The 23795-nt window shown below is 46.3% G+C and overlaps 1 protein-coding gene and 1 pseudogene across 3 annotated transcripts in view; both read right to left on the bottom strand.

Moving 5' to 3' along the window:
• SH3GL3 (SH3 domain containing GRB2 like 3, endophilin A3) overlaps positions 1-23795 on the bottom strand; it is a 134405-nt gene that overhangs the window by 46631 nt on the left and 63979 nt on the right. The gene's annotated exons all lie outside the window — the stretch shown is intronic.
• Positions 10364-10482, bottom strand: LOC112484121 (annotated as a pseudogene).

The following is a 23795-nucleotide window of genomic DNA, read 5'->3' as shown; positions in this document are numbered from 1 at the left end:
GTAGAATTGCTGGGTCATATGGTAGTTCTAGTTTTATTTTTTGGAGGAACCTCCGTCCAGTTTTCCATAGTGGCTGCACCAATTTACATTGCCAGCAACAGTGCACGAGGGGTCCCTTTTCTCCACATCCTCACCAGCACTTGTTCTTTGATTTATTGATGATGGCCATTCTGACAGGTGTGAGGTGATATCTCAGGATGGTTTTCATTTGCATTTCCCTGAATACGAGTGATGTTGCATCTTTTCATATGTCTGTTGGCCGTCTGCATGTCTTCTTAGAGAAATATCTATTCAGGTCCTCTGCCCATTTTTTAATTGAATTGTTTTGCTGGGGGGGGATTTCTATGTTAACACGGAAATGCTTTCCTTGTAATTTCATTGGCCTTATATAATTTGCACACCTGGGAAAGGTGCGTGCCCATCGATGAGGTAACAGAACGGTCATGATGAATCCCAGATGCCGAACACGCCGATTTACCTTAGATTTGAAAGATCACCACTGGAGACAAATGTATAGATTTTCTTCACATATTATTTTACATGAAGTGGATGAAAAATCAATGATCAGTTCAGAAAAAGCCAGAGATAACTCTTTTTTGATTCAATATTATGTTCTATTACATTCAGGCGTACAACATAGTGGTTAGACATTTATATTATTTACGAAGTGATCCCTCTGAAGAATCTGGTACCCACCTGGCACTAACATAGTTATCAAAATATTATTGCGAAAAAACTTTTCGTTTTAAGCTATAGAGAAAAAATCTGAAATATTTTCATGTGTTTGAAAATGAGCATTGGGTGAAGAGCACATTTCAACAGCGAAAGCAAATATAAATCATAGAGAATTAATGCAGATCAATATCTACAATACATGACTCCATTATTTTAGAATCTATAAACATTCATTAGAATTCTGGGTCAGGCTGTAATTCTAATGAGCTTCTGTTGATCACATAGAATCCGTCATGATTTTTCACATTTACCCCAGAAGATTTATTTCTCAATTCTAATAAATTGATGTTTGAAGTCTGTGCTTGGGGTAAGGAATTAGTGAGCAGTAAGGGCAGCTTTTCTAAGCTATTGCTGACACCTTGTTGTGTGACAGAGAAATGACAGTGGTGATTTTTCAATAACCAGAAGCATAACACACAGTGGTTAGCATCATACCAAATTTTTGTAAGCTAATACTGCCATCTTGTGGTGTACCTGAGACATGACGAGGTGACTTTTTAATAACCAAAGCCTAACAGATAGTGCTTAAGTCATGCCAATATTTTTGTAAGCCAATGCTGCCACCTTGTGGTGTTACATAGATATGGCAGGGGTGAAGTTTTAACCTGAAGCATAATAGTTTTTCATTACTTTTGTAAGGTAATGCTGCCATATTGTGGTGTACCTGAGATATGACAAGGTGACTTTTAATAACCTTAAGAATAACAGTGGTTAGTATCATGCTATTATTCTCGTAAGTATTCTGGTGTTACATAGAAATGGCAAAGGTATCATTTTAATAACCAGAAGCATGATGGGTAGTGCTTAATTGCATCCCAATATTTTTGTGAGTTAATGCTGCCATCTTTCTTGTGGTGTACCTGCCATATGACAAGGTGACTTTTAATAACCTTAAGAATAACAGTGGTTAGTATCATGCTATTACTCTCGTAAGTATTCTGGTGTTACATAGAAATGGCAAAGGTATCATTTTAATAACCAGAAGCATGATGGGTAGTGCTTAATTGCATCCCAATATTTTTGTGAGTTAATGCTGCCATCTTGTGGTGTTACAGAGAAATGGCAGAGGTCCGCATGACGGGTAGTGTTTAATTGCATGCCAATATTTTTGTGGGCTAATGCTGCCATCTTGTGGTGTACCTGCCATATGACAAGATGACTTTTTAATAACTGTAAGAATGACAGTGGTTAGTATCATGTTATTACTCTTGTACGCTAATGCTGCCACCTTGTGGTGTTACATAGAAATGGCAAGGTGATATTTTAATAAGCAGAAGCATGACGAGTGGTGCTTAATCGCATGCCAATATTTTTGTGAGCTAATGCTGCCATCTTGTGGTGTACTTGCGATATGACATGGTGACTTTTTAATAACCGTAAGAATAACAGTTAGCATCATGCTATTATTACTGTAAGCTAATGCTGCCATCCTGTGGTATGCCTAAGATATTACAGAGGTGAATTTTTAATACCACAAGCATAACAGTGCTTAGCTTCATGCCACTAGTTTTTAAGCTAATGCTGCCACTTTGTGGTGTTACATAAAATGGCAGAGGTGATTTTTTAATAACCTGAAGCATAACAGATGGTTAGTTTTATGCTACTACTTTTGTAAGCTAATGCTTCCATCTTGTGGTGTACCTGAGATATGACAGATGTGACTTTTTAATCATAAACATGTAGACAGACAGTGGTTAGTATCACGCTATTACTTTTGTAAGGTAATGCTGCCACCTTGTGGTGCACCTGAGAAGTGGAGGAAGAAGTATTTTCTTTTTTATCATCTATCCCCACTGCCGATAGAACTTCCCGTGATGATGGCAGTTTCTGTATCTGTACCGTCTAATATCGATAATCATTAGCCAAGGGTAGCTATCTAACCAGAAGCATAACAGATAGTGCTTAGTTTCATGCCAATATTTTTGTAAGCTACTGCTGCCACCGTGTGGTGTTACAGAGAAATGGTAGGGTGATTTTTTTAAAAACCATAAGCATAACAGGCAGTAATTATTTTTATGTCACTACTTGTAATGCTGCCACCCAGTGGTATTACAGAGACAGGGAAGAGATGATTTTTTTAGTAACCATAAGCATAACAGCCAGTGGTTAGTTTCATGCCAATATTATTGTAAGGTAACGCTTCTACCTTGTGGTGTTACAGGGAAATAGCAGAGGTGATTTTTTTAATAACCACAAACAAAACAGAGAGTGGAAATTTCCATGCCCATATTTCCCAAGCTAATCCTGCTGTATACCTGGAAATGACAGATGTGATATTTTAATAACCAGAAGCATAACAGATAGTGCTTAGTTTCATGACACTAATTTTGTAAGGTAATGCTGCCACCTTGTTGAGTACCTGAGAAATGGCAGAGGTGATTTTTTAAATAATCATAAACAAACCAGAGAGTGGTAAGTTTCATGCTATTATTTTCGTAACCTAATGCTGTCGAAAGCATTACTATAAGCATAACGGACAATGGTTAGTATTATGCTATTACTTTTGTAAGCGAATGCTGCCACCTTGTGGCGTATCTGAGAAATGGCAGAAGTGATTCTTTAAGACCTATAAGCATAACGGACAATGGTTAGTATTATGCTATTACTTTTGTAAGCGAATGCTGCCACCTTGTGGTGTTATAGAGAAATGGCAGAGGTCTTCCTTGATCATAAGCGTGTCAGGCAGTGGTCAGTTTCATGCCAATACTTTTAAAAGCTAATGCTGTCACCTTATGTTTTTACTGAGAAATGGCAGAGGTGATCCATTACGAACCATAAGCATGTCATCCAGTGGTTAGATTTATGCCATTTACTTATATTTCAAAGTCTTTAAAGAGCACACTAACACCCATAGTCACAGATACTCACTCGAATGGTGTTGATCGTAAAAATGTTACTACTGTTTGTGTACTTTGAGATCCCAATTATCTGGGATTTCAGCTAATCATGGGGACTCTTGTGATCCTCAATGTTAGCATGTCAAGAAGTCTGATCCATCAATACGGCCTTAGTCCAAGGGCTGAGAAGAATAGAGAAGGAAGTCATGATACCAAAGGAGGAATTTCAAGGAAGATGAAGTGGCCATTAGAGCTAGTGGTCACAACAGAGCCCCTGCACAACACTTCCATCCATATGTATCCCTTTTTACCACTTTACTTTCCTTTACGAAGGTCTTTACTCTATTTACCCATATTTAATAACATCTATTAAAATGTTTTTATCATCTATCCCCACTGCCGATAGAACTTCCCGTGATGATGGCAGTTTCTGTATCTGTACCATCTAATATCGATAATCATTAGCCAAGGGTAGCTATTGATCACCTGAAAGATGGAAACTACAGCTCTCGATCTTTAATTTTTTTCATTTTAATTAATTAAATCATAAATAGCCATGTGGCTGGCGGTTACTGAGTGGGCAGTGCAGCTCTAGAAGTGAAAGAAATTATTCTGTGTATTTACTGCAGTGCCCCCTGGACCGCGAGAGGTCCAGGAGCCTCAGAGCTGCTCGACAAAAATGAAGATTCATTTAATAAATGAGTAAATGATGATGAAGAGGGCAGATGAGGACCTAGATCAGCAAGAAGCTGGGGGCGGTGATGAGGGAAGAATTTTGGTAAAAGAAGATGGAGTTAAAGGGCCAGGGAAATGGGAGGCGTCGGTCACGCTGCCTGTTCAAGGTGATGGGGGCTGTGGTCCTACAAGGCCCAGCCTCCATGGAATGGAATGAGTTAGCTCTGCAGCCAGAGGGTGGACTGAGAGCCGGGGCTTCTGCCCGATGGCCAGCGGAGATGGGAGCACAGGAAACGGCTTTTCCCCATGGGAGCATCCGATTGAATGTCCACAGAAGTGCTGCCCTAGTGGCCAGGGAAGTCCACCTGGTGTGGCCTTGCTCCTGACCTTTCGAGAGCTCCCACTCCCTAAGCGGACTGTGAGGTTGATAACAATGACCCACGGGACACAGGGAAAGGTTTTAAATGCATGGGATTTTTCATCAGTATCATGACTACACATCCTCGATTCCTCTTGCAGTCACTGCTCAGGGTTGTGTCAAAGTCTGTGGGTCCTCACTGGCCAGGAGATTCTGGCCCTGGGCCCCGTCCGTCCAAGTTTGTACATATTCATCTACCTTTCTCATCTTCAGGGGCCAACGGGGACTAGTGCTCTAACTGTGCCTATTATCCCCACTCCCCTGAGAAAAAAACATGTCAAATTTCTTTTGTAAAATGTGCTAGTAAATAGAAAGTGTACCTTTCTCCACCCGTTTTCTACGAGGCCCTGATTGACTTTCTATTTTCTTTTTACTGCCCTAGTGAGAAGAAATTGTGGTCAGTTCCCTTTAAGTGCAAGATTTTTCTGTGTTTACAGATGTGGCAGCAATGAACTTAGCACCTGGTATTTCAAGAATCTCCCACTTGTCCTGTATTTGCCTATAATCATACAAGAAAAGTTTGTAGTAGTCTCTCCCTGAGTTGAGTTGCGTTTTAAAATAAGTTCGCTGCTGTTATGACTTGTGGCCACTAGGTGGCAGCAAAGACCGCAAAATAAAACAGCAGACCTTAAAATACGCGAAGTTAAACTGTGTGATTGTACAGTTCTCTACGGCAGCACTTCTTGCCCTTAATGGGCACATGAACCCCGGGGAATCTGGTTAGAATGCAGGTTCTGAGTCCCTGGGTCTGCAGGAGATTCCCAAAGCCTGAGATTCTGCATTTCTAACAAGTTCCCGGGTGATGCTGGGGCCGCTGGTCCAGGGACCCCTCTGAGCAGCACGGTTGCACGTGACAGATCCTGCCCAGTCTGTCAGACACCCAAGATGCAGCTGCTTTATTTGGCAAGTATTGGTTAGACGAATAGTGGACACGCACGCCCCACAGCTCTTGTGTGTGATGAGCTGGCTGGACGAGAAAGGGCCGAGTTCCGGACACGTTTTTCTCTGGGCCGTGGGGGCATCATTTTCTCAGCACCTCTGCTTGTAAACTTCAGAAGCTAGTGTTATTTGTCACCCGTTTGGCCCAGGTGGGTGTAGAATTCTGCTTTTGCCAGATTTTGCCCCAAGAGTAGAGCGTGCCCTCACCCCTGAAGCATGGAACTGGAGTCACCTTCTGCGGCCCAGGCCATAGCAGGCCCTAGTTTTGCAAGGGGAGAGAATTCAGAGTGTGTGTGGGACCTGCCGGAGCCATGCGCACTCGTGGCAACTCTGCAAGATACATATGACCTCCAACTCAGGGAGGAGGAGGCGGGCTCCGAGAGAGGAAGGGTCCTCAGCGGGATGAGACTGGCCCAGCTCTCAAGCTCTGGCCTCAAAGGTCCACTCGTAGGCCCAGAGAGAATCAAGGCTTCGAGCATTTGAATGTCCCTTGCTCTAATGTCCACTAAAGTTTCTTCATTTAACACATTTATTGAGCACCTACTGTGTACCTGGCCTGGAGCTGGGGCCGGGCCCGCAGCAGTGAATCGGAACTTGTCCTGTAGAAGCTGACATTGGAACCATGTGGCCAGGTTTCCACAGACAGTCTCATGAGGTCTTAGGAAAACCTGGAGTCTAGTGAGCTGACCGACATTTGTCCCTATCGCTGACCCCTGGAGCCAGGTCACGCAGGATTGTCCGTTTGGCACTCCATGACATGTACCTGGGGACTGGATGACTTGGCATCCGTCTGTGGCCCTCACTTCACTGCAGCTGGTTCTGCCTTTTTTCTTCTCTCTACCAGACTCTGAGCTGGAACAATGGCTTAGTAAGCGTATGTGTCTGATAAAGGGGCGCTGTCCCATGACTTCGCATGACTCCTGAAGCTCACATGCACTCACCCATCTATGCTGGAGGCAAGAGCCGATGCAGCTGGAATGATGGAGGATGGACGATGGGGACGCTGCCACGTGCACGGCGTCACCCAGGCCCTCCCGGACTGTGAGCTCACCTTGAGCAAGCTTCTGGAAGACAGAGCTTGCCTGGCCCACTTCTGAACACACACACACACACACACACACACGACTACCTCACAACCCCATGAACTCTGTCACCCTGCAAAATCCGAGACATAAATGAATGACTTAAGATTGTCCCCATGGGTTTACAGAGCCGGAATGGATCGACTCTAAGCTCTTTCCATCGTTGGCAAATCTGATCTACGCTGTTAGAAATGGAAATGTTGGTTCCCCTTGTCGGGGGAAGGGCATCAGGACTGGAGGGGTCACAGTGAGGCTTCCGGGGGGCAGCTAATGTTCAGTCCGAGAGCATTCGCTTTGTGAAAATACATTAAAAAACTCAATCCTTAAAATATGCACACTTTTCAAGATGCAAAAACAAATGACGTGAAGTTCATTCTTTGACAGGGCTTGACTATGTATAGCAGCGATTTTAAAAACAGGAATTAAGTCACGATGCTTAGATCAATGGCAATGAACAAACCACCTTGACTTTTCTCCTTGGCAGATCCGAGTCGCTTCAGCTTAAAAACAAAACAAATCACCAATTACCTAATCCTGCCCACCCCTCACCCCCCCACGCAACACATTTAAGGCTAAAAACTTCAAAAACACCCCGTCTTCTCTCTGTTTTCCATTTGGCTTTTACCCTCCCCCCAACTGACACTTGCTGAATGACCTCACCTGATTTTTATACAGAAAATTGAGTCCATCTGGCGTTCGCTCCCCTCGATCCCCTCATCTCCACTTGAAGAAATCCTGGGAACCCACGATTTCCTCCCCTACATCCCTCTGATTTTGAAAAAAAGGAGTCCCATCTCTGGCTGGACCCTCCGCAGCCTGACTGGTCCCTGACACAGGCCTCCGGGCGCGGGGGCGTCCCCTCCTCACGGGCAGCAAACGCTGGATACCCCAGTGCTCCCCCTAACTTCCAAGCTCTTCGATTTCGGCAGAAGAACTCAAGCTCCTCCCCTCCCCTCGACGACACACGTGGTACCCTCCCTTGAGACTTTTTCGGGGTTCACCGTTATACAATCGTGACCCCTCACTTGTTATCTTACATTTCTTTAATTTCCAGACATAAATGGGGCCTAATTTTAAGTGGCTTTGGCAGGTCGGATGTTCAGGTTCTTGTGAATCATCTAATTGAGTGGACTGAAATATTTGAGCTTCTCTGAACACCTAGAACCCTCTTAACTCTTCGAACGGGGGTGCTTCGGCCGTGCCGTCTGAGAGTCGAAGGTCCAGGCCTTGTCATTCTGTCTCCCACAAGCCCCACGAAAGTGTCTAGCAAGGACTGGCCAGGGCCACCTGGCTGTCTGCCAACCTGCTGGATGGCCCCAGAGAAGCCCCGTTTGTCTACAAGCCAGAACATCACTTCCCTTCACGATACCCCTGTTCCCAGAATTCATACGCACAGGATCTAGTCTAGTTCACATGTGCCAGAGGAGTTTCTGCTCTCAGGGCTGCCCCCCGGGTCCACAGCTGGAGCCTTCCCAGGGGCACCTTGCCTGGGAAAGGGGGTGCAGACCTGCTTTCTCAGCAACACGCCTTGTCCCCGGCGCCCCGGTCCACCCTCCTGGAGGTCTCTGGGTAGCTTTTAATCCCTCCGCTTCCTCTACTTTCGACCACATCAATAACCACCCTTGGTCAGTCCTTCCAAGGACACTTTGACTTCATTTTCCTGTTGCTGGTACAGATTTAACGCAGTCCCGGAATTTATAGCCACGATATCGGAATTACCGCTTTCGAGTGTCTTACTTAATTCCACTTAACTGTTTAAAACTGGCTTTTACGGAACTTGGTACATCATAGGGAATTATTAAGCAAATTATAGCTTAAACAGAGGGTTTAGGCTAAATTAGCGAGGCCTGCCCAGATGCTTAGAATGAGAAGAGGTGAGAGCTAGAACGTAAGTGGGTTAAGCTCCAGTGCGCATTGTTTTTAAAGCTATATCAATAAATAAAGGATTAGGGATCCCGACGTGCCAACGAATACACCCAGCATTATTTGCTTGAGTTTGTGTGGCTTATCTCTCCTGCGTCCTCTTCCTAAGAGCACTGGAAAGAGTTCTCCTAATAGAACCCAAGTCTGGAAGAAGGCAGACAGCATGACAGAACACAGGAGATAGGCCGACAGCACGCGGCCCCTGGCATGGTGCACATGGTCCACCTGGAGGCCCGACGACCACAGTGCCCTTTCTCTATCCCACCAGCAGGATCCGAGCTTCCCTCCGCCCTGTCTCCAGCATCAGGTCTGGGCAACACAGAGAAATCCAGTCTAAAGGCCCAGTCTGCAGACTGACCACACACAGCCAAGGCCATGGCCAAGAGCAGCCTAGAGAGACCAGGAAGACAAATATGCATGAATGTCCATAGAGGGCGCTTCACAACTCTAGAAATTAGGCCTATCGCTCGTAAATGGGACATGGGGATGAACTGGGTAGACTGAGTCCTACCACCCTTTTTACTCCAAGTGATTCTATTGGTCGAAGATGAAGTTAGAATGGACCGAAGGGGGATTTCATCTAAACAAGGCAGACACGACACGTGTTTATCTCCGCCTCTTCCTCAGATTGCACGGAAGGAGACGGAAGGCATAAGAAAGGGAATGAGAGAAGAGGTGACACACTCAAGATGTCAACCAAATCTGGGGAAATCGAGGGGACTGGCCACCCCTTTGCTCCCCCTAATCGCCGGCAGATGTGGGGATCTCTTCAGAGTATCGGAGGGGCAGTCAACAAGAAGACAACATGAAGCCAGCCCAGCATCTGCCCAGCGAGACGGAGCCGCTGCGTCGGCCGTCCACCCTTCCCTGCGCGTCTGGGACGGTGCGGCCCCTTCGCTATGCCCATTCGAATTCCATAAACCTGGCCAAGAGGTGCCTGCCCGGCCGCGCTCGAGCTCCTGGGCAGGGTGGGGACGTGGATCACATCTTCCTTTGCGACACAGACGAAGCTGCCCGCACAGGCCTCTCGGAGGAGCTGCCAGCGTAGGTGGCCCGCAAAACTAGTGGGCACAGCTTCACTGTGCGGGGCACCGGGAGGGATGGTGAATCCACGGTCGGATGCAGACCTCTGGCCACATCTGCCGGTGTCGGACAAGGCAGCTTCTGGGGTGTTTCCTTCGTGTTTGCACGGTATACGTTTTTGCCCGTTACTGTCAGCCTGTACAGTACTTTATTTTGAGGTGGGTTCCTTGCAGATAGCATATGGTGGTTTTTTAAATCCAATCTGACACTCTCTGCCTTTTATCTGGAGTGCTTAGACCGCCACGTTTCACGTAAGCATGAATGTGGTTGGGTTAAAATCTGCTATCTTGCTATTTGTTTGCTATTTCTCCCCTTTGTTCTTGGTTTATTTTTTCCGCTTTCTCTGCCTTCCTTTGTGTTAATTAGGTGCTTTTCAGGATGGGGTGTGACTGGGCATTAGGTGGGGGACACGGAGGTGGCTGGGGTTGTGGCATCTGTAGGGGACGGACACTGGCCAAGTGGAAGCAGGGGAACCGGCTGAACCCCAGCAAGGCAGGGGCTTTGGGGCTTAAGCTTCGTTGACTTCACCGTCAGTCCACTTCCGCCACTACGCGATAGCAGGACTGACCTCTGACCTGTCTCCAAAGGCTTTAGATGGTTTCTGAAATTCTATTTTGCTCTCCTTAAAGGGTATGGACATTATTCCTTTTTTAATTAAAAAAAAATTTTAACACCTACAGCCTCTGGTCTTCCTAGGTGGTCTCCCATCCAAATACTAACCAGGCCCGACCCTGCTTAGCTTCCAAGATCAGAAGGGATCAGGCACATTCAGAGTGACATGGTCATAGATGGGTGTGGACATTATTCAAAGGACTTTAATATTAAGGGGGATTTTTAGAACCGAGCCAGTCTCTTGATCTAGACATCCGGCCCCCTCCCAAGGGGCTGTTTTAGATGCGGTCACCATAACTCCAGCCGATTATTTTTTGAAGGACATGGTTTCACGAGCACTAAGTCAAGAAGAGATATTTTTATCCTCTCTCGCCAACTATGTCACTCCTTTCGAACATGAAATAACTTTGAAACAGAGATTGCTGTGGTCAGAATCAATATTTCTCCCCAGGCTGAGCCCACTTCAGAGGACGGGGCATCTCGGCCAGTTTTGCTCAGATCTGACAAACCTCCACCTCGCAGGAGGGCAGCTCATGATTTTCCAGTCTCGGCCCTCCCCCGCCCCCACCCTGACGTTACAGGATCTGTATTCTGGTCCACAGTTTCTTGGGTGGAAAACTAGAAAAGTTTGACATGTTGTTGGCTATATTCTTACTTCTAGTTTCCCCTCCCCCCCCCCACCCAGATTTCCTGGTTAAGAAATATACAGGCACAGGAAAGTTTAGGGCTATTTTTTTCCAAAGGTTATTCTTAGTGTGGGCTGGGGGACAGGAAGGTGGGGATAGAGAGCATCTATCTGGTGAGAAGGGCAAGTGATTCTATTGTTCTCTGAAAATCCAGAGTCCATTGCGTGCTCCTGAGAGTGGCCATGCATTAAATTAACTGTTGCTATGCTATTAATTTATTGGTTGCTTCCTTTTTTCTTTGTAGATAAACAAGCAGAGATTCCTAGAGATCGTGAAAAGTCAAAAAAAAAAATAATAATAGCTCTGAAAGAGGAAAATGAGGGGTAAGAAAAGAGTTTCACAAAGTTAAAACTTTTGTTGGGCCGCCTCTGCCTTGGGTTCCAAGAAAAGAATTCTTCATGTGAAACGCGGAGTCAACATAAATATTTGGACTTATAATTGAGATGATACCCCACCTAGGTGTCCCGATGTAGTCTTAGATTTACGAGTTCTTGGTAATCATCATCCCTGTCTTGGTACCATAATTGCACTGTGTGCCCCAAAAGATAAAGTCAGAGAAACATCACAAAATTTCAGCTTCTATGTTCTGAAAAGTTGGGGGCAAAAACCTCGCCTTCCCCAGATTACTGCTGCCACTCTTGGGCAGCCTGTGGCCCCTCTTCTATTACAAGACATGGACAGCTGTCTAACTTTAGACCATCAGCCCATGAATCCAGAGGACAGAGACAGTGACTGTCAATCCTTGCACCCAAGATACTCCTTTGGGTGGCCCACAGAGCCCATGTACGGTAACGGATCAGTCCCCTCTCCGCTTCACGTTGCTGCTCCTAACACAGTCTCACTCATGGGCTCATCAAACCACCAGATTGAAGTGTTAGATCCAGCCATGGGAAAGAAAAAAATCAGTCCAGTTGCAAACATTAAGCATTTGAAGGAGACCAAACACCCACTTACTCGACACAGCCGGGTCTCGGCTCCCCATCCGTAGAGCCAGGCCCGGTGCACAGATCCCTCGGGACGATCCAGCAGCTCCCAGAGCCAGGAAAGTGCTTCAGCAGCATCAGGTGAGCTGTATAAACTAGAGGGAGTTTGACAAGTCAGCCAGCACGGAGCGACCAGTCAGGTCAATGCAGAGTGCTCTAATGCACTTAAGAGCCCGAGAGCAAGACCGGGCTGAGTAATAATGGCCTAAACGCCACTGGAGATTTCCCAAGTCTAATTTCCAGACCCGAGAGTCATGGCGTTCCATCTCCATTGGGCTCATTAAGGCGCGGCGGAGACAGAATCTGACAGGAGCTCACCCTGGCCTTGGTCTAGATTTATGGAGAAGAGAAGTTGCCAAGAAGGTAAATGAGACCTCGGTGGGGCTTCCTCCGGGATGACGCGGTCTCGGGGCATCAAGGCTGTGAGATCTAAAGTGAGTATAGACCTGTGCTGTGCAGAGACCAGGGAGTGTGGAGGTTACAGCGAGGACTCTTCCCTTGCTAACCAGGGGATCTCGGTGCACTTCAAATTTATAATTTCTTCAAACGTCAAGTGCAGCTAATAGTACCTATCCCCAAATATCCCAAAAAATAGAATGTCTGTGAAATGGCAGTCTGGGGCCTGACCCAGAATGACTGCTATTTTTATATTGTGTTATAGCTGCTGATTTTTTCTGATACAGTGAAATGTCCACACGAGTGACCAGCCCTGAAAAGTAAAAAGTCCGTTTATCTTTCAGACCCATGGCTTCGGCCTAGCCCTGAATGGGACATGCGCACCTCTGGTGTGCTTACATGGAATGCATGTCGAGGGGGGTCACTTTTCTATCAGCTTATTCAAATAACCAGCCTCTCTGGCCAGAACTTATGCTCTTTATCTCTCCCCCAGCATTCCGTAAAGGTTGCTGTAGGCGTCCCCTGCTGCCCGCTGTTATCCCACCAGTGCCATGTAGAAAAGCAAAGGACCCAGAAAAGTCAAAGCCATCTTGAAAAAGAAGACCAAAGCTTAAAGACACACACTACGCGATTTCCAAGGTTATTATAAAGCTTCAGTAACCAAGAAAATGTGGTATTAGTGTAGGAATAGATAAACAGGTTAATGGAAGAGGATGGAATCTAGAACTAAGCCCATATACATAACTGATTTTTCAACCAAGGCACCAGGGCAAGTCGATGGAAGAAAAGAAAGTTTTTCAATAAACGAAGAAAAACAATTAGATAAAAGTACAGAAAAAAAAACAAACCTTGACTTGTATCACATGCCACACAGAGAAGTTAATTGGAAATAGATTATTGATTTAAACACAGAAGCTAAGACTGTGAGGTTTCTAGGATAAAAACAGGAGAACAGGCCAAGATTTCTTATAAAAGGGCACAAAAACAAAGAAATTTTTGATAAACTGGATGGCATCGAAATCAAGATATCATTCTTATACATATATGTCACTGAAAAAATAAATAGAAGAACCACAGGCTAGAAGAAAATAATCACAATACATATATAATTTCTTTATATATTCTGACAAAAGACTCGTATACAGAGTGTATAAAGAACTCCTATAAATCTACATGAAAAGACAAACAGCCCAATTAAAAACGGGCAAAAGACTTGAATAGACATTTCACAAAAGAAGACATACAAATGACCAATAAGCCTACGAAAAGAGATTCGCGGCATCATTGGTTATCAGGGAAATAAATGCTAGTTAAAACCATGATTTGATACCATCTCACATCCACTGGAATGGCTACAATTAAACAATTTACAACACCAAATATTGGGACGAGCGTGGAGCACCTGAAACTCTCGTACCCTTCTGGTAGGGACATACCATGAAACAACTCCTTTGAAAATGGTCTGGCAGCTTCTTATAAACACACAACCATCCTGTGACACTAGGTATTTACTCAAGAAAAATTAAAACACATTTCCTTAAGGAGACTTGCACGAGAATGTTCATAGCAACTGCATTCGTAATAACCCAAAACAACCAAATGTCTATCGAAGGGAACAAACAGTAATACATCACACAGTGAACTACTTCTTAGCAATAAAAATGAATGACCAGCTGATGCACGCACCAACGTGGATGAATCCCGAAAATATTATGTTCCATAACAGATGCCAAACACAAGAGTTCATACTATATATTCCCTTTATGTGACGTTCAAGACTAGGCAAAAATAATTTGTGGTGACAGAAAGCAGAACGGTGGTGGCCCTTGGGGTAGAGGATTTATAAAAGGAGAAATTAGGGAACTTTCTGGGCTGATGGAAATATTTCATGTCTTGATCATAATGATAGTTTATACGTTAGTTTAGACGTCGATCAAATTTTAACAAACTATATACTTAAGATCTATGAATTTTACTGTATGTAAATTTTACCTAGAAAGGAAATAGACCTCTAAACGCATATTTCATTCTAGTTAGTGGCTTTTCTTTCTCGCAGCGGGCTATGTTAGCAACGCAGAAGCTACTTCCTGCGCATTCCAGGCTGGGGCAAATGAGTAAGATCTCACTGTGTCCCCACATGGCAGAAGGGGCAAGGGGGCTCCCTGGGGTCTCTTTTATGAGGCGCTAAATCTCATTCATGAGGGTTCAACCCTCCTGACCTAATCACCTCCCAGAGGCCACACTTCCACATACTACCACATTAGGGATTAGGTTTCAACATGTGAATTTGGGGGGGACACAAACATTCAGTCTACGTCAGAGGCCAATGTCTGCTATTTACTCTCGAATTGTTCAAATAATAGTAATATGCACTTATATATGATATATATGTATGTGTCTACGCACCGAGAATGACAAAAAACAGATTGGGGGCATACGCGAACAATTGGTGAATGTGGATAAAGTGTATATGGAAGTTCTTTGTAATTTTTGTAATTTTCCTAAAAGTTTTAAATTCTATCCAATTAAGTGTTAAGTATTAGGTTATTTCGACTCTGTATTCCTATCAAATGTAGAAAGAAAGAATTTTTACTCTTTTCCCATACTTCGAAACTCATGGGAAGCTTAGAGAAAAGGTGTGATCTTCGATGAGTCAAAGCCGTACACTTGTGTGAAACCCGGATGGAGACGAGATCGTGCTGAGAGCCGACACGGGCTCCTCCAGGTGGGTTTCCTAGACACGGAGTCGGAGGCAGAGTTGTAAGTGCAGGACCTTTATCGGAGACTGGAAATCAACGCTGGCAGGAGGGAGGCAGAGGAAGCAGGCAGAGAAGGGACGTGAACATGATGTTGTCTTGAGAAGGGCCCCAGTTCTTCCCATGGGGACCTCACGAGCTGCTCGGGAGACACCCGATTCAGAGTCCGGGGCGAGAAGAGACCGAGGGAGATACAGGTACGTGTCTTCTGAGCCAAGCAGGAGAGAGAAGATGAATCGCTTTTAAACACGAAGCGGGGAAATCGGACAACTTGCTCACGTACACCTTCGAAAACTTAAAATACTGAATCGAGAAGAAACGATTCTCCGCAGCCTCCAGTCCTGCTTTAGCTTATGACTTGTAAACTAGATGAGTTTCTCTCCCGTGCTCGAGAAGACACAGTAAACGCTGGACGCTAGACGCGGTGTCAGGCAGACGCCCTGATCCTTGGAGAAACGGCGGGCTTGGCACAGGTCCAGGCTGGGCCCCTGCACCAAACACCAAAACACTGAGCCTTTGCAGCACCGTGGGCCTGTGTGCAGCTCGTCTGAGAACGTGGGCCAGGCAGCGGCTCCGCTCCTGACTGCCCCTGAACTTGGATCCCGGAGACTTGTAGCAGACCATGTGGGCTGACGACAACGTTCTTTAGGTGGCATTAGTACATTTTTCTCTATCGCTCAACGGTGTACTCGAGAGTCTCAGAAGCCAATGATTTTATCAGACCCAGCTAGCAACAAAAAGTGTGGCCAAGACAAACTAGATTTTTCAGCTACGGGAGCTGCCTCAGATGCCAAGTCTGTCCTCCTTGCTTTGTCTGGAAGGCGAGTTTTATAACAACAATACGGCTTCCCTCCCTCCTTAGGAGGGTTCAACTCCACGCTGCTTCCAGGAGTTGCAGATTATTGCCTCTTTTTACTTTTCATGAGATTTTTCCTCTATGCCAGCATTTCTCACCCCTGACACTATTGACATCTGATAATATTGCTGGATAATTCTCGGTTATTGTGTGTGGGGGGAAGGGTTTCTGTCCACCGTAGGAAGTTTAGCAGCATCCCTAAACTTCTACCAGACACAGTCCATCCCCAGCCTCCACCAGCTGTGACATCTGAACGTGTCTCTAGATAGATCCAGATGTCCGCTCGGGGGCCGAATCGCCTCTGGTTGAGAACCACTGTCTTAAGTTGAAATCTAACAAAAGATTTTACAACTCAAATATTTTACAACTGCTACACTTTATAGCCGGTCTGTTTATTCACAATTCAAGGCTTTTGTGAAAATCTGGGTGAGGCGTAATCTCTGTGTTCAGCCGTCTGCCTAGGCATCCGTCCATCTCTCCGTATTGGCAAGTTGCAATGCCTCATTGATCCTTCCGTTCCTAGATTCCATTATCCATTCATATTTTGACGCTGAGATGTTTGCTTGAATCATGTCTGCTGGGTCTAATGGTCTCAGGAATGTAAAAGCTTCCTGCCAGGAGGCATTTCTCAGTATTGACCGTGGTCTTCTAGAAAAAAACAGTATGAGGACGGTTGGGTCTCCCGCTCCATTCCGAAGCTTCAGGTGTCATCTTGTCTACAGACAAAATAATTGAGCACTGAGAGCTTGTATTCATTTGTTTTCAATTTTAATCCCATAGCAATGCTGACCAGACAATTCTTGCTGATGCTGCTACGGGACGGACGCTGCAGCAGGAAGTGGCCTTCGGGAGAAGAGCAGAAAGATTACTGTCCTATCTCTGCCCCCCACATCCATTCCGAATGGCTCTTCTTTTTTCGGTCACCGGAGTACTTCATTTCAGACAGGTTTTGTGGTTCTTGCCGTGTTTGGAAATCTCCATTGCATTTTGCGATACTAGCGAACCGTATTTTTTTTCTTTTCTTGGTGTCATTTGCAATCTGGAAATGCTTCCATATGGTAGAAGCTGGTTCCCTCAATTGTGCTTAGGGAGGAAAATAAAGTGTTCGCTTAGCAGCTACTTTGCCTGTAATACTGAGGGAATTTAGCAAAGGCCTCCCCTCTGAGCCAACTGCTTCTCTTTCCATTTCTTCTACCAAAACTCCACATGCTCCTGAGATCTTACCTCAGTTTCTCTCAAACACACCTGCTTTCTACAGCTCCACAATAATATCTCTATTCCAAGCCCCCAGGACTCTTCCCCTACCCTCCAACAGCCTCCTCACTGCGCGCCCCCAGCCCCGTCCTCTACCCCCAATCCAGTTCCCACGCCAGAGCAAAGCGAACCTTTCAAATCACAAACCTATCTCCCCAACAGACTTACCAACTTTCCCAAGGTCGCTGGGCAGTAAGCGGCAGAGCTAGGAACTAAATCTCTATAAGCAAAGAAAATCTTCTCAAAGAGAGAACAATGAAAATAAAAAAGCCCGTTTGTGAGGGAGGGAGAGAAAATCTAGGAGAGCTATTCATTTGGTTTCTCATTTCCAAAAATGATACCGGTGGCCAAAAGGGGGAGAGCTGGGAGGAAGCAGGTGCCAGGAAAGGTGGGCTGCGGGGAGAGCCAGTGCAGGGCAGGATAAGGGTCTGCCACGGACAGACTGGGCGGGCAGCACTGGGGGTCCAGAGCAGGCAGGGCGTGGGGGCGGGGAGCTGTAGACCTAGGAAGCCACATGGGGATGGCCCTTCCTCTGCCACATGCAGCATCCTGAGCTGGAGTAAAGGACATGGGTGGACATGTCCTAGTAACCAGTCCCCTCCGGGGCACCATCTGCAGCTCACCCCACTGCTTCTGGAGCGCGTCCGTCAATACAGACCCTTTGCTGAGCACCTAGTCTCTTTTTGAAAGAAAACAGCTCTGCAGGATTGCCAGAAAAATAATATTAATTTATTGTTACCCTACTATGGACACGCATCTGGTGATACAACTTTTAAGTCAATAATAAGTGTAGGCAAGTAGTATATTTGCCTACATTTGCAAGGCTGCTTTGAACTCCATAAACATATGTTCTTTTTGGTGTTTCTTTTTTTTTTTTTTTCCTTTAAATAATTAAAAATGTGGCCCAAGAATTTCCACATGTAATGCTACCCTTCTAAGTGGATTTGTGAAAAGTTATCTCAGGACGTTTGCTTTCTCACTGCTGTTGAAAGCTGCTGGCTACGATGTCTCTGCCCTGTGAAAAATGTGGAGTTTTATTTTAAAATTAGATCCGAGGGTTAATTTAAAGATTATGCCAAGGGTACGTTCCAAATCCGCTCCTCCATCTGACCTGCAGGAACACATCTGCTCTGCGCTCGTCCCCCCCCCGGATCCCAACGGTGACATACGTCTGATTCCTTTGATTAAAGGGACGGGTTCGTTGGGACGTCATGCGCAGCATATCAGAGGAGATCAGGCACCCGTCTTCAAGTCGGATGACAAGAGCAGTGATCGGGACGGGCACAGCTAAGCAGGCGTGAAGAGCTCGACCTGGGGCATGAGTCACAACGTGCAAAAGTGTTCGCCAGAGGCGTCTGGGTAATAATCACGCATGAGTGTCGGGGTCGGTGGCATGCAGTGAAACTGAGTAACTCCCCAAACGTCCATCCGTCCCAAGCTGAGAATTCCGACCGAACTGTAGCACCAGCATGGCTAGGGGGACTCCACAACATTTGGCAATCATTTTCCACACCGGGGTTTGTCAGCTGTTCAGTCGGTGGATCGAGAGTAAGAACACGCCTTACCTTTAATCAAAGCATGATGAAAAGCTTTTGTTTCTGAACAGCCAGGCTGCCCGCAAACATCATTTCCACCACTTTTTTTTTTTTTAATCAAAATATACATCGTTTTCTGGTTTTTTTTTTTTTTTTTAAAGTTCCACACCAGACCATCACGGGTACTTTCCACGTCTCGTGTAATGTCGGCTGTCCACCTTGGTGCTGAGAGATGGGGGCCAAAATGATGCTTCCCGTTTGGAGAGACTTCCCAGATTGCGAAGGTCTCGCTACGTCAAGCGAGGGGTAGCCCAGCAGCACCGGCTCTCGTGGGAGCTCGTGAGACACGCGGAGTCTCGGGCCCGGAGCAGCGCTCCTGAATCAGAACCCGCATTTGACCATCATGGTTCAGGCAGGTTCAGACACTGCGTTCTTTCTTTACGTGTCCTGATCGTTTTTAACTTAAAAAGATAATAATGTGTGGCTATTTATTAAAAATACAAAGCAGTACTTTGTAAATGGTTTTTGTCTTATACTCATTCTTCAAAATATATTTGTTAAGGGACAAATATGTGTCACATCCAGTACTGGCAACTAGGATAAAACTCTGGCTCTCTTTCGCACCTGAGGCTGAGGACAGGTCTTCCATTTTTATTCTATGTGCCCCCCTCCCGGTTCTCCAGGCAGTTCAAAGAGACCCCACCCAGCACGCCGGGCAGAAACGCACATTGTTTCAGGGGATAAGGGACGGGAAAGCAGAACGCAGTTCTGGATTTTAAGTCCTGCCTGTGCATGGAGCCAGGAGGAGCCTTCCAAGAGGAGATTTCAGCTGTCTCCTCCATCTCAGTCTTGGCATCCTCTACGGAGGAGAGCGGTCTTCCCCGTCTCCTTGACCTCTTTCGGGCAGAAGGTGCCGGCAGGGCGCGGTGCGGGGCGGGGGGCCTGCAGGGGGCATGTATGTGCTTCTGGAAAGCAGAGGGCAAGATGATTCTAGCAAGGGCTTGGTTAGTCCAGTGGGCAAAGCAATGAGTTGGGGGCCGTTGGTGAGCGGTCAGCCAAGGCTGGGTCTTACTTGGCGTTGTTTTACTGTAAAAGGCACAGAGGAGTTAGCTGTGAATCCAGCCTCACTGCAGCGGTGTCCAGCACCAGCGCCTCTCGGGTTCTGACGCATGCTTGGTTTTATCTTGAGTTCCCGAAGCTGGCGGAGACCTTTCCTATGTGCAGATCTTCATGAATATTTAATAGAAATATGAGAAAGGAAACCCAGGTGCTTTTACTTACTCCGTCAATTTCTAGAGAAGTCAAGGGACTCCCTTTAAAGAAAAAGTTAAGTAAATATTGATGAAGAGCGCTCCTTAACACTGAAGAGTGAGTGCCTACTTTAAAGCAAGAGCCAAAATTACACCAAATGGCAAAAAGCTAAAAGTCGTCCCTTTCTAAGCAAAAGAATAAAATAGAGATTCCCTGTTTCCTTTCTTCATTCTTTCCTTTAAATGTTGTTTTTCACTCTGCTTACTGAGGTGTGACGGACACATAGAAACCGCGTATGTCTATGTGCACCAAATCATTTCCTACAGCTTAGACCTGCAGGACGCTATGTGTCAACTACATCTCAATAAAGCTGGAAACAATTGTATATATTTAGGTTTCCAAAATACATTGTATTCTTTTCTTTCTTCCTCCAATAGTTACTGAGCATTTACTATGTAGAGATAAACGAAGTGCCACCAAATGAAAAAGCAAAGGCTATTTATTCTGTCTTGGCAGAGACTGAAAGGCAGACTGGGCAGAGGGGCGGGAGGAAGCTTACAGCGGATGAAGGGAAGACTCAGGTGTGGCCTGCCTGGAGGCTGTGGGCCTGGGGAAGCTGTAGGTGGGCTAACTAGAAGTGGGGCACCCGTGCGATCTGTTACTAAGGGCAGGTATCTGACTTTCTCTGACTGGTCTTAAGGGAGAAACGAGGACAGAAATCATGGCAGCTGCCCATTTCTGGCAGATGGTTACAGAGTTACTGTCTAGCTTCCTGAATTGTTGCTAGAGATAGCAACCTGGCTTCCTGCAAGTCTGGCTTAGAGTGAGCCTGCTTCCTGGGTTAATTATTGCGGCTAAAAGGGTTAGTTTCCTGGGCAGGTTTGCTGCAGGTTGTGGGTCAGACTTCTACTTTTATATTTGGTCTGTTGTCCATTTGTATATTCAGTCTCTCCACTATGTCCCAGATGCTAAGTGCAGGGATATGAGGTCATAAAAATGTCTGCTCTCAAGGAGTTTGCTGTCTAATAGTTACCATTGTTATTAATTTAGAAAGTTTCTTCTAAAGCAATAAGACATGAAAGCGAAATGAGGAGGGAGGACTGGATTAAAAATTTAGCAATATCATGATTTTCAGGTGGCTTAACTGCATTCTTTGGTATTAGCATACGGGGTAATACATACTTTTAGGCCAATGAGTTGGTATTTGGGGCAGGAAGGAGCTTACTTTGTTGTTGAAGTTATAGTACAACACAGCAAAGATGTCCCACTCACATGGCCAGGTGAGACCTGACCCTCAGGGGGAACCTATACTCTCTAAATACACCACAATCCCATATACACCTCAAACTCGGGCACGAGCAAGACATGCAGCACCCTAAAAGGCAGCTGGCACTGGACCTATTGTCCTAAGGCAAACATCGTAAAGATCTTCTCCACCCTCCCGTTCAGGAAATCATCAATATGCCTCTCTTTGCCACAGCTGCCGGCCTAAGACACAGCTCCTAGAATGGGCTCCTTGGGGCGGAGCCTTGAGGAAGGCATGGGTGGGGAAGGACAGTCAACTCATTTTCCTCCTGTTCCCTAAAAAAATCAATATCTCACCCCCTCCTCTACTCAGAAGAATGGACGTCTCTTAAAAAATAAATGGGCTTTGTTCTGTGAGGCGTCAGGTGGCAGACATGGGAGCACATCCTTGAGGCCGCCCATGCCTCATGCAAGAAGAGACCGTGTGACAGCTGACCTATGACAGCATGAGCTGCCTCAGTAGTGATGTGCTTTCTGTGCCTGGGATGGAAGCTGGGGAAGCACTGGCCAGAGGGGCTAGTGAGAATGTGTTAGACCGTGCGATGATGTCCTCGTCCCACTCCTTACCCGCACTCCACTGTGTAGCAGCCATGAGATCTAAAAAGCTCCAAGGGTGGGCTCTGTTTGGCCTGAGTCACCCAGGACAATCACAAATCCTTTACTGCAATGGCAGCCTGAACCAATCAGCCCATAGCACGCGACCCAGTTCAGTTCTCTGGGCCATAAGCTGAGGCACTTTTTGACAGTACTTTGGGAAAGTACACTCTCTCATCTGCTGGATGGCATGGTGTTTACATGTGAAGCCAGGAACTGCTGCAGCCACTTTACCACCAGGAGGGAGACCAGCCTTAGGATGAAGCGTTCAGAGAGGATGAAGTCAGAGCATAGAGACAGCAAGAAACAACCATCCTCACGTTCCTTACTAATCCCTGTATTGTATGAGCTATTTTGAGTTGGTTTTTCTGTTTCTTGACCTTGAACAGAACTTACCCAGAGGAGATTGCTTTCTCAGAAGAGAAACAGGCCCAGTTGACTTCTGAGGATATTTCATACCTCCAAACATTTCACAGACAAGATAAACAGCCCCATCAAAGACGAGTACTAAGCAAACAAATTCCGTACTTAACTCTGAAGTCAAGGAGCTAAAATGGATACTCAGACTATAGGGACATCAGGAGTGCTTCCTCCTCAAACAAAAACACATGGCATAAGGGACCGAATGGGACCTGGAGAGCAGACAAAAGAGGAAGAAGCTTGGCCAAGGCCTGTGATATTCAATACTTAACAATACGCTTACTTTGCCCAGTATTTGACACTGTCGTAGCAATGCCCCGTTGGCTTGTAAATTCGGTTTTGTTTGGCAGCCGTGGCCCTGCTATTTCTCAGGCACGTCAGCATCCCAGACGTAAATGATGACTGAGGTCTCAGAAGGCCTATGCTCACCCTTTCCCTTAAATCCCTTAAGATGACTTCCCACTTTTGCAGGTCACCTCCCACCGTGTGCATGTCCCACGCCAGAGTCCGTGCCCGAGCCCCGCGGCCGATTGAAAAAAATATAAGCTCTGTGATCCAAGACAACTGTTTAAGTAAATAAAGATGAGTGAAGACGTGGCTGTCCGCATGGACATTCCCTGCTGTCTGAGCTGAATCCTGGACCGGAATTCGAACCTAAGCGTGCACGTTAAGGTTCCAGAAATGCTGGGAGACAGGGGTTTGTTCTTGCTCTTCCAAGAAGGCATTTCAGGGGGCGGGGCTGTGGGAATCCTGAGATTATCAGAGGCCTCAGCAGTCACCGCAGGGGAGGTGTCAAGATAACTTCAGTAAGCTCGCATTTCCCAGGTGCACACTTGCAAACGGTACCGGAGTATGGGAGCTTGGGGAGCCTCTTCTGCAGCAAGCTGAGGAGGGCGCTGACAAGGCCGTCAGGCCACAGCCAGCGGGCCCCTTGGTCCTGTCGGGGAGGGCACAGGATGGAGGAGGGGCTCCCAATCCTCGGGATGAGGGAGGACAGGCTGGTGGGCTTCAATAGATGCCTTTAACTGTCCCCTCTGTGGCCTCCAATCACACACCCCAGCCTGACAGTCCCCAGAGCCCGTCCTTCATGCGGCCTCAGAATGGTGGGTGTTAGGACGTTTATAAAGAGTTAGTGACAGGCTTTCCCTGACACCCTGGGCAGAAGCCAGGATCCTTCCTCCTGCAAGTTCATTCTCAGCTAAACTTCAGCCTCCACCCCCATCTTCCTCCCTGATTCCCTTGGGAATCCATGGCTGAGCATGATGCTTAGCACACTGTGAACGCCTCAGAAATGCCAGCCGTTACTGCTGCTACGTGTCTGCTCTAGCCACCTGTACCAACACAAAGCCTTTAAAGACCACCAAGGATCTACTTCCACACGGGTGGTTTTCTCAAGCATGCAGCCTCGACACCTGGCCATCTTCAGCTCCCTACAATCCCCCCCACGGACCATAA

This window comes from Pteropus alecto, unplaced genomic scaffold, assembly GCF_000325575.1.
Source record: "Pteropus alecto unplaced genomic scaffold, ASM32557v1 scaffold60, whole genome shotgun sequence".
NCBI classification, from domain to species: Eukaryota; Metazoa; Chordata; class Mammalia; order Chiroptera; family Pteropodidae; genus Pteropus; species Pteropus alecto.
This window is presented reverse-complemented; position numbering and strand designations above follow the sequence as displayed.